Here is a 9,354-nt window from a genome sequence, read left to right as displayed (position 1 = left end):
CTCATTGCAGCTGGCCACAGGTGCAACAGTCCTGAGACACGCGGCGCAAATCATCCGGGCCTCTGCATCACAATAAGCAGAGCCGAATGTCAGAAGAGTCTCATCTCGTAAAGTGTTAAGTACACTAAAATATAGCCTCCTGAACTCTGAGGTCTCTGCTTTGTACATTTTATTTTCTTCATTCCCTGACTTACTTTTTGCATCCATTCCTTTGCTGTCCATCTGGGTGTCACTCTTACTTAAAGATGTGGACTAGGCACTTACTTCCAGTGCAGGTTTTTGTCACTGTCTTCACTGGAATTTCTTGGAGAAGAGGATGTGTATTATTTGTGCTCATAACAATCTCCAGTCAGGGGTCTGTCTTTTATCGTGGTCCTGGGCACGCAAGCTTTTTCTCTTGTTCCAGTTTTGCCTTTTTCCTTAAGTGTGCAATGAGCTTTGCTCTAGTATCAGTCACGGCGGTTATGTTCTCTTGTTCTTGTTGATATAGTGTGTTTTTTAGCACCAGTTTCCGTAGTTGTAAGGTGTCCGTTTGAGTCACCGTGTCACGATCGTCATGGGTTTTTTTCAGCTGACCGCCTCTCTAATTTCCTAAGGCACTTTGTAGGTAAGGAGGTAGTTTGTGTCATTTGTTTTGAGTGTACTACACTATATCTTACTCTGGTCCTGATGTCCCTTTTTTTTTTTTTTTTTTTTGTGCTAGGGCACATTGGTAGCCATACAAAGGATCTCGTGCACCTCAACTCATCAGCATAATGCTAACTGACTGCTTCCTTTCTTGCATTAGATGCTAAATGCACATATCTGTCTTGTGTCCCGAGTCTTGGAAATTTACAGATGGTCTTCCCTCGCAGCAGTGAGCCAGGCATATCTGCTGTCGAGCAGTTTGTTTTCCCGGAATCCTTTTCTGGGACCGCTTCTTCCCTGCATCTTTTTGGTCTTAGGTCTTAGAGCCTGGCTTCTCGTGCATCTGTTGTTACAGCTGTGGCCGTAGCCATATCTTTTTGTCACAGGCTGTGGCATTTGACTTCTGGGGCAGTTGCAGGTTGTTCCTCGTGGCCTGCAGCCAGCCCTCTAGGTCTTCTCACCTAAAGGGATCTTCCCTCTGGGAGCAATTCTTCTTGGTGAGAGTATTTTTATGTCTCTGGGTCAAGTCGTTTGTCTAGTTTGTGTGTGGTGTCAGTCTGCACATGTGTCTGGGTTGGAGCTGTTCTGCCTGCGGACGTAGTAATGCTAGTCAGGGAAAGAATAGCAGTAAGAGTCTATAGTTAATGTTGCTATACCTGGAGTATTTAGTTACAGACCTCCGAGTACAGTCTGCCTCAGAGTAACTAGCCCTCGGTAGCAGGCAAGGATGACTGACAGGGGATGACTGGAACTATCTGAGAGGGGCTGCTCGAGTGGTGGTTGAACAGATTGAACCTCAAAGGTGTTAGGGCTTGTATGTGTAGGGCTTAATGTTGTTTTAGTTTTTTAATGGCAGGCTGCTGTTGGAGTCTAGGTGGCATACCTAAATGGAAATGAGACCTCTGGAATTGTTAAGCTATAATTCTGCATCCGGGTGACTTGTTTGATATGGTTTTTGCAGATGCAGAGGGACAAGCTGTGCACCAAAGGGTGACAGAGGAGAGGCGAGCGGAGCGCCATAAGAAGGTGGGTCAGTGCATTGTGTCTATAGAGGGCCTCATCTGCTAGGTCTTTCCGGTTGGGTGGCCTGTAGCAGACCCTCACTGTAATGTTCCTTGTCCCTGCCCTCCCCTTAATCTTGACCCATAAGCTCTCGGTCAGCTCCTCATCCATCCCTGGGTGGAGTTCCATGCCTTCCAGCTGGTCATTGACATAAAGGGTGACACCCCCTACTCATCTCCCCTGCCTGTCCTTCCTAAAGAGCCTGTGTCCTTCCATTCCAACACTCCCTTCACAGAAGCCATCCCACCACATCTCCATGATGCTAATGAGATGGTAGCCTTGCAGGTGTGCGCATGTCTCTAACTCCTCTCGTTTGTTCCCCGTGCTACATGCATTTGCATAGAGGCATTTAAGTTGGACCCATGATAAAGGTGACTTACTGGCTTGCGTGGCTGGAATTCTTTTGTGCTGCATTTCAGGTGCTCTCCTGCTGATCTGCGATCCTTCTCCTGGCTCTGGACCTGTATTGCTAGTGCTGGCATGAAACTGATAGGAGCGGGTTGGATTGTGGTTCCCCTCCCCTGGCACCTTTAAAGCACTCTTCAGCAGTTTGGTGAGCCTCTTTTTCTTTTTGGTATCTCAGGTGCCACAAGCAATGATAGCTGTGGCATCCGACATTGGAATTGGAGCAGGCGAGCGGAAGGCCACATTGCTTTTGAGGAGGAGGGTGTCGCGGAAGAGGTCTGACTGACATGATGCTTACTGCTGGCACTGCTTTTATGCAGGTGCTGAAGAAGAACCTGGTGACTGCAGGAATAGCCTAGTTAGCAGATGTGTTTTTTGCTGAGAATGGATTCAGACCCCTGGCCCTCTGTAAGCAAAGTTGAGGGACTGGCATTTGGGAGGGGTCTCTGGGGTGAGGGGGCAAGGTTGAGAATTGCAAGGAGGGGTTTTAAAGTTACTGTAGGGGCGAGGTACGCATTTGGGCAGGTAAAGGGAGCGGGTTACTCTTGGCACAATGCTAGTGTGTGCCAGGCAGGGCAGTTCCAGCCTGTGTCTGTGTTGTTGTGTAGTTTGTGTAGTCCATCCTCTGAGGAAGGTGTAAGACGCAGGCCTTGATGTTCTCTTTGTGCTCGAGGAGCACAGCATGCCTCTCTGGTGCCATCCCTAGGGTCTTGAATGCCTGTACTCATCAGCGTAGTGCCAGTCAGGTGCTTCTTTTCTTGTGTAACAAGCTCAAAGCGTGGATAGGTCTTGTCTTGGAAGTTTCTGGCAGGTCTACTTTTGTGGCATCATTCCAGGCTGCATCGGCATCTCTGATCTTGAGCGGCCTGTTTTCAAGGATCTCTTTTCTGGGACTTCCCTGCATCCCTATGTTCTTGGGCCTTTAAGCAAGGCTTCTTGCAAGTCCCAGGTGTGGCCATAGCTTTTTGTCACAGGCCACAGCATTCAACTTTTCTCAGGCCACCATAGAGTCTTCCTCATGGCCCCCTAGGTCTTCTCGCCTGACAGCGTCTCTGGTCTAGGAGTCATTCTTAGAGCTTCTCTTGTCTCTGGGTCATGTCATTTGTCTTGTGTGCAGTGTTGGTCTGTGCATGTTTGTGTCTGGATTGGAGCTGCTCTGTCTGGTCTTCTGCTGACTATCACTGCTATGCCCCCAACCATAAGATTCTATGGTTAACACGTTGATAAGCCTAGACTTTGTAGGCAAAGGGTGTATAGCTTATTTCAGAGCAAGTAGCCATATATGCAAGAGGCAAGGAGAATTATTTCCATAGTGCTATGCAGTGATTACAGAGGATGCCAGATTTTTATAGTGGCAGGCTGCTGTTGGAATCTAGGTGGTATTCCTAAATGGAAACAAGTTCTCTGGGACTGTTAAGCTATCGCTCTGTGATCCTGTTTGATACTGTTTTTGCAGATGCAGGAGGATGATCTATGCACCGAAGGGTGACAGGGGAGAGGCGAGCAGAGCGCTGTAAGAAGGTGTGTCCGCATGCGATGTCAGAGGGAAGATGTGACTGGTGGCTATACGACTAGTTTATAGGTTCTGTGTTTTTCATTTTGAAGGCGCGAAGCAACGAGCGAAGCGAGATATCTGCACCGGAGGTGACTTGGGCAAGGTAAGCAGTGACTAGTGGGCAGAAGTAGCAGTTATTTTTCAGGTGTCTTACTGTTGAATTATAAGCTTCCCTTGTTGTTTGTGTTTATAGGTGGTACACAAGCCTCGACATAGCAACCTGTAAACAGCAGAGGCAGGGCAGGCGAGTGGCCAAGGTGAAGGAGTGGGAGATAGGAATTGGAGCAGGCAGGTTTCGGGCAGTATTTCAGCATGTGCTGTTTGCTTTGATTTTTTTTTTTTTTTTTTTCAGGTGATGCACGTAAACTCAGAGGGGTGAAGCAGCCTGCTGGCAGGTGGCCCCAGAAGGTGAGGCGGTTGTCAGCTGGGTCAGTGTCCAAGAGCAAGATATCCTGCAGCAACTCAGTGAAGTGTTTCTCTTTGGTTTTGCAGGTGCCCTGTGGACCACTTTTGAAATTGGATGAGTATTTGAGGTGAGCTGAAATAATAGTGAGGAAATAATAGGGCTGGTGACTTCTCTGAAGCACAAGAGTATTTTTATGTCTTTTGGTATCTCAGATGACACAAATGGTGATGTCTGCAATGAGCAGGTGAGTGGAACACTACAGCCCTTGGGGGGGAGGGATGTGTGTGTGTTGTGGAAGAGGTTGGCATTGACAGGTGTGATGCTTACTTTCAGCACTGTTTGTTTGTTTCTGTCCTTTTTTTTTTTTTATTGCAGAGGAAGAGGAAGCTGATGACTGCAGGAATATCCCAGTTAGCCAATGTGGGTTTTTTGTCCCAGACTAATTCAGATCCCTGGCCCTCTGAAAGTCGAGGGGAGGGACCGGGAGGAGGAGGGGGACAAGGTTGCGAGTTGCAGGGAGCGGTTTTAAAGTTCGTGTAGGGGAGAGGGCTGTCCAGGACCAGTTCCCTTTGGGCAGGTAAATGGAGCAGATGGCTTTTCAGCATGATGCTAGCGTATGCCAGGCAGGACAGTTCCAGCCTGTGTCTGTGCTGCGTTTCTTGTGTAGCCTGTCTTCTGCATCTTAGACCTTCCTTGGCTCCCGATGTCTTTGTTGCTCTTCGCGCTCAAGAACCACGGCATGCTTCTCAGGCACCATCCCTAGGGTTTCAAACGCCTGTACTCATCGGCGTAGTGCCAATTGGGCGCTTCTTTGCTTGCGTAGCAAGCTTACAGCGAGGATCGGTCTGGCATCTCGGAAGTTTCCACTGGGTCCTCTTCTTGCGGCCTCTTCCTAGCTTGCGTCGGGAGCTCTGCTCTGCAGCCGTCCCTTTTCAGGGACTGGGGCTTCTTCCCTGCATCCTTATGTTCTTAGGCTTTGAAGACAGGCTTCTTGCCATCCATCATCTCGGTTTTGACAGCAACTTCTTGTAACAGGCCCTTAAGTTGAATTCTTTTCTGGGGCTGCCATAGACCCTCCTCGCCTCACCATTGCGGCCCTGTAGATAGTGTTGCTCAGCAGCATCTCTGATCCAGGAGTCATTCCTCTTTCTGCAAGTTCGCTCATTTTGGAGTTGCATTGTTTGTAGTGTTGGTCTGAGCATGTGTATGTGTTTGACTTGGAGCTGATCTGCCTGGGGTGTAGAGTCAGGGTTAGGTGGAATGGCGATAAGAGTCTATGGTTAATACGTTGATATGCTCAGACCATTTAGGGAAAGGTTGCGTAGTCACCTTGGACGGAATTGTCATCGGCTGGCTGTGTGGATGGTCACTTCCATAGTGTTTTATGGAGATGATTGAAGCCACCTGGGAGGGGCTGTTCAGCCAGTAGTGAAGTAGATTGAAGCTCAAAGGTGTTAAGGCTTGTATGTGTGTGGGTTTTTTAATGACAGTCTGTAGTTTGGCTCTAGATTGTGTTCTGAAATGTAAACAAGACCTCTGGAACTGTTTGCTATCACTCAGCATCCAGGTGACTTCTTTAATAAATCTTTTTTTTCATATGCAGAGACACAAGGCACGCACCAAGGAGCAATGGAGGAGGTGAGCTGAGCACAGTAAGAAGGTGGGTTGGCACGCGGTGTCGAGGGGAATATGTGACTGGTAGCTGTATGACTATAATAAGATTTGCGGTGGTTTTTTTTTTCTTTTTTTGAATGTGTGAAGCAATGAGCAAAGCAGGATATTGGCTCTGGCGATGACTCAGGCGGGGTGCGCAGTGACTAGTGGGATGAAGTAGCAGTTATTTTCCAGGTGTTGTATTGTTGGTGAAGTTTCAAGCACCCCTTGTTTTGCATCTTATAGGTGGTATGCAAGCCTCGGTGTGGCAGCCCAAAATGGAGGCTGAGCAAGTGGTCAAGGAGTGGGAGATAACTGCCACAGGCAGACTGCAGTTTCAGGCAGCATCTCAGCATGTGCCTTTTTGCTTTGTTTTTTTTACGGGTGCCACACGTTGCCTCGGAGGCGTGAAGCCACGTGAAGATGAGCGGTCTGAGAAGGTGAGGCAGTGGTGAGTTTGGTCGGTGTCTAATGGCAAAGTATGATATGGCAACTTGGTTATGCGTTTACCTCTTTGTTTTGCAGGTGCTGTGTGAGCTGCCTTTGGAATGGGATAGACATTTGAGGTGAGCTGAAATAGCAGTGAGAAGGATTATGGGTCTGGTGACTTCTGAGAAGTGTAACAGTAACTTTGTGTGTCTTGTTTTCTTAGGTACCACAAGCAGTGATGGCTGCAGTGTCTGTTTCTGGAATGAGCAGGTGAGTAGAATGCCACGGCCCTTTTGAGGAGGGGGGTGGTGTGGGAGAGGTTGCTGTTGAATGGTCCAATGCGACTGCCGGCACTGTTTTGTTGTTTGTTTGGTTTTTCTATTGTAGATGATGAAGAACAACATGGTGACTGCAGGAACATCCCAGTTAACTGATGTGTGGCGTGTACGTGTTTTTGTTGAGGAGGGATTCAGATCCCCAGCCCTCTGAAAGCTAAGTTGGGGGACCAGGGCCGGGGAGGGAGTGGGATGAAAATGGGACAAGGTTGGGAGTTGCGGGAGGGTGGTTTTAAAGTTAGCGAAGGGGAGAGGGCTGTCTGGGAACAGTCCCCTTTGGGCAGGCCAAGGGAGCGGGTTACTTGTCAGCACCGTGCTAGACTGTGTCGGGCAGGGCAGTTCCAGCCTGTGTCTGTGGTATGTTTGTTGTATATCTTGTCTTGTGTGTCTTAGCCCTTCCTCAGGTCTCAATGCCCTCTTTGGGCTCAAGGGGCACAGCGTGCTTCTCAGGCACCATCCGTAGGGCCTCGAATGTGTATACCCATCATCATAGTACCAATCAGGCACTTTGCTTGCATAGCAATTTTACAGCATGGATCGATCTTGTGTCTTGGAGGTTTCCAATGGGTCCTCTTTTAGCAGCACAATCCCAGGCTGTGACAGCAGCTCTGCTCTCCAGCCATCCATTTTCAGACTTGCAAAAGGGGCTTCTTCCCTGTATCATTACATTCATAGGTCTTGAAGACAGGATTTTTGTGCGTCCATCATTTCAGTTTTGACAGTACCTTCTTATAGTGGGCCATTACAGTGCAGGCCTGTCTGTGTAGGACTTGAAGTTTGGGGGTGGTTTTTTTTTTTTTTTTAATTGGTGGTCTGTAATTGAACTCTGGATGGTATTCCTAAATGGGAACAAGAGCTCTGGAATGGTTCAGCTGTCACTCAGCATCCAAGTGACTCGTTCAATAATTGGTTCTGTTTGTCAGATGCAGACAGACAAGATGCGCACCGAAGAGCAGCAGAGAAGAAGGTTGGTAGGCCAGAGGTGTCCGAGGGAAGATGTGGCTGGTGGCTACATGACTACGTTAAAATTGGCGCGTGTGTGTGTGTGTGTGTGTGTGTTTCTTTTGAGGGTGCAAGGCTGAATATTGATGCTGTAGGATATTGGCGCTGGAGCTGACTCGGGCCAGGTGAGCAGTGACAAGTGGGCTGAAGTAGCAGTTATTTTTCAGGTGTCGCATTGCTGGCTAAGTTAAAGGTATTCTTTTGTTTGAGTCATCTAGGTGGGGCGCAAGCGTCAGCGTGGCAACATGTAAATGGCAGAGGTGGTGAGGAGGAGCGGCTGAGGTAAAGGAGGGGGATGTAGGAATTGGTGCGGGCAGGCTGTGGTTTTGGGCACTCTCTCAGCATGTGCCTTTTGCTTTGTTTTTGGCAGGTGCCGCAGGGAGCCTCGGAGGGGCAAAGTCGCATGCCGATGAGTGGTCCGAGAAGGTGAGGCGGTTGTCTGTGTCTAAAACCACAGCACTGTATGGCACCTAGTTTAAGTGTTTCCCTCTGCTTTTGCAGGCGCTGTGTGGCCACGTTTGGAACTGGATACCCGTTTGAGGTGAGCTGGAAGAATAGGGAGGGCAGTCATGGGAGCGGTGACTCCTCACCAACATAGGAGTAATTTTGTGTCTCTTGGTGTCTTAGGTGCCACAAGCGATGGCAGCTGCAGTGTGCATCTGTGGAATGAGCAGGTGAGTGGAAAGCCACGGTGCTTCTGAGGAGGGGGGGGTGTTGTGGGCGAGGTTGGCGTTGACTGGTGCGATGGTGACTGATGGCACTGTTTGGTTGGTTATTTTGAGTTTTTTACTGTAGGTGATGAAGAGGAACCTGGCAACTGCAGGAATGTCCCAGTTAGCCAACATGTGATGTACACATTGTTTATTGTGGATGGTTTGAGATCCCCGGCCCTCTGAAAGCTAAGTTGAGGGACTGTGGCCAGGGAGGGAGGGGGCCAGTTTGGGGGTTGCAGGGGAGGGGTTTTATGGTTAGCGTAGGGGAGAGGGCTGTCTGGGAGGAGTCCCCTTGGGCGGGCCAAGGGAGTGGGTTACTTGTCCGCACGGTGCTAGACTGGGCAGGGCAGCTCCAGCCTGCATCTGACCTGTTGTGTGTCTTGTCTTCTGTGTGTTAGCCCTTCCTCTGGTCTCAATGCTTTCTTTGCTCTCAGGGGGCACGGTGCGCTTCTCGGGTGCCATCCGTAGGCTCTCGCATGCCAGTACTCATCGGTGTAGTGCTGATCGGGCACTTCTTATCTTGCATAGCAAGCTTACAGCGAGGATCGGTCTTACATCTTGAAAGTTTCTGCTGGGTCCTCTTCTTGCAGCCTCTTCCCAGGCTGCAGCGGGAGCTCTGCTCTCCAGCCATCCCTTTTCAGGGATTGGGGCTTCTTCCCTGCATCCTGATGTTTGCAGGGCTTGAAGACCGGCTTCTTGCACATCATCATCTCGGGTTTGACCATAACTTCTTATAGCAGGCCATCACACTCCATTCTTTTCTGGGAGTGCAATAGAGCTTCCTCGTCAGGGTGTTGGGTCCTGTAGGTCATCTTGCTCAGCAGCATCTCTGGGCCAGGAATTGTCCTTCTGGCTGAGAGTTTTCTCTCATCCTTGAGTCGTGTTGTTCTTTGTGTTCTGTGTAGTTGCCCCTGAAGCAAACCCTGCCACTCACGCATGCCAAGCCCCGCCGGTGATGCAAACTCCGCCTCTGACACACACCTGGCCCCACCCTGATGCAAACTCCGCCCCAATGCACACCAGGCCCCGCCCCTGATGCAAACTCTGCCCCGACTCACTCCAGGCCCCGCCCTGATGCAAACTCCACCCCTCATGCTCCCTGGCCCCACCCTGACACAAACTCCACCCCTCATGCATGCTAGGCCACGCCTCTGATGCAAACTCCAC

The 9,354-nt window shown here is 49.7% G+C and overlaps 3 long non-coding RNA genes across 3 annotated transcripts; all 3 read left to right on the top strand.

Annotated features, from left to right (window-relative positions):
• Positions 1 to 2,146: 2,146 nt before the first annotated feature.
• LOC142604299 (uncharacterized) lies at positions 2,147 to 8,015 on the top strand. Its single transcript, XR_012838176.1, has 5 exons — positions 2,147 to 2,502; positions 3,551 to 3,615; positions 7,693 to 7,756; positions 7,845 to 7,900; positions 7,976 to 8,015. It is a non-coding gene; the product is annotated as an uncharacterized LOC142604299 (long non-coding RNA).
• On the top strand, positions 4,013 to 5,998 carry LOC142604298 (uncharacterized). Its single transcript, XR_012838175.1, has 5 exons — positions 4,013 to 4,057; positions 4,142 to 4,182; positions 4,268 to 4,299; positions 5,659 to 5,715; positions 5,955 to 5,998. It is a non-coding gene; the product is annotated as an uncharacterized LOC142604298 (long non-coding RNA).
• LOC142604246 (uncharacterized) lies at positions 6,111 to 6,534 on the top strand. Its single transcript, XR_012838132.1, has 3 exons — positions 6,111 to 6,274; positions 6,361 to 6,407; positions 6,525 to 6,534. It is a non-coding gene; the product is annotated as an uncharacterized LOC142604246 (long non-coding RNA).
• Positions 8,016 to 9,354: the final 1,339 nt, after the last annotated feature.

The sequence above is a fragment of the Balearica regulorum genome, chromosome 17 (assembly GCF_011004875.1).
Source record: "Balearica regulorum gibbericeps isolate bBalReg1 chromosome 17, bBalReg1.pri, whole genome shotgun sequence".
Taxonomy (NCBI): domain Eukaryota; kingdom Metazoa; phylum Chordata; class Aves; order Gruiformes; family Gruidae; genus Balearica; species Balearica regulorum.
This window is presented reverse-complemented; position numbering and strand designations above follow the sequence as displayed.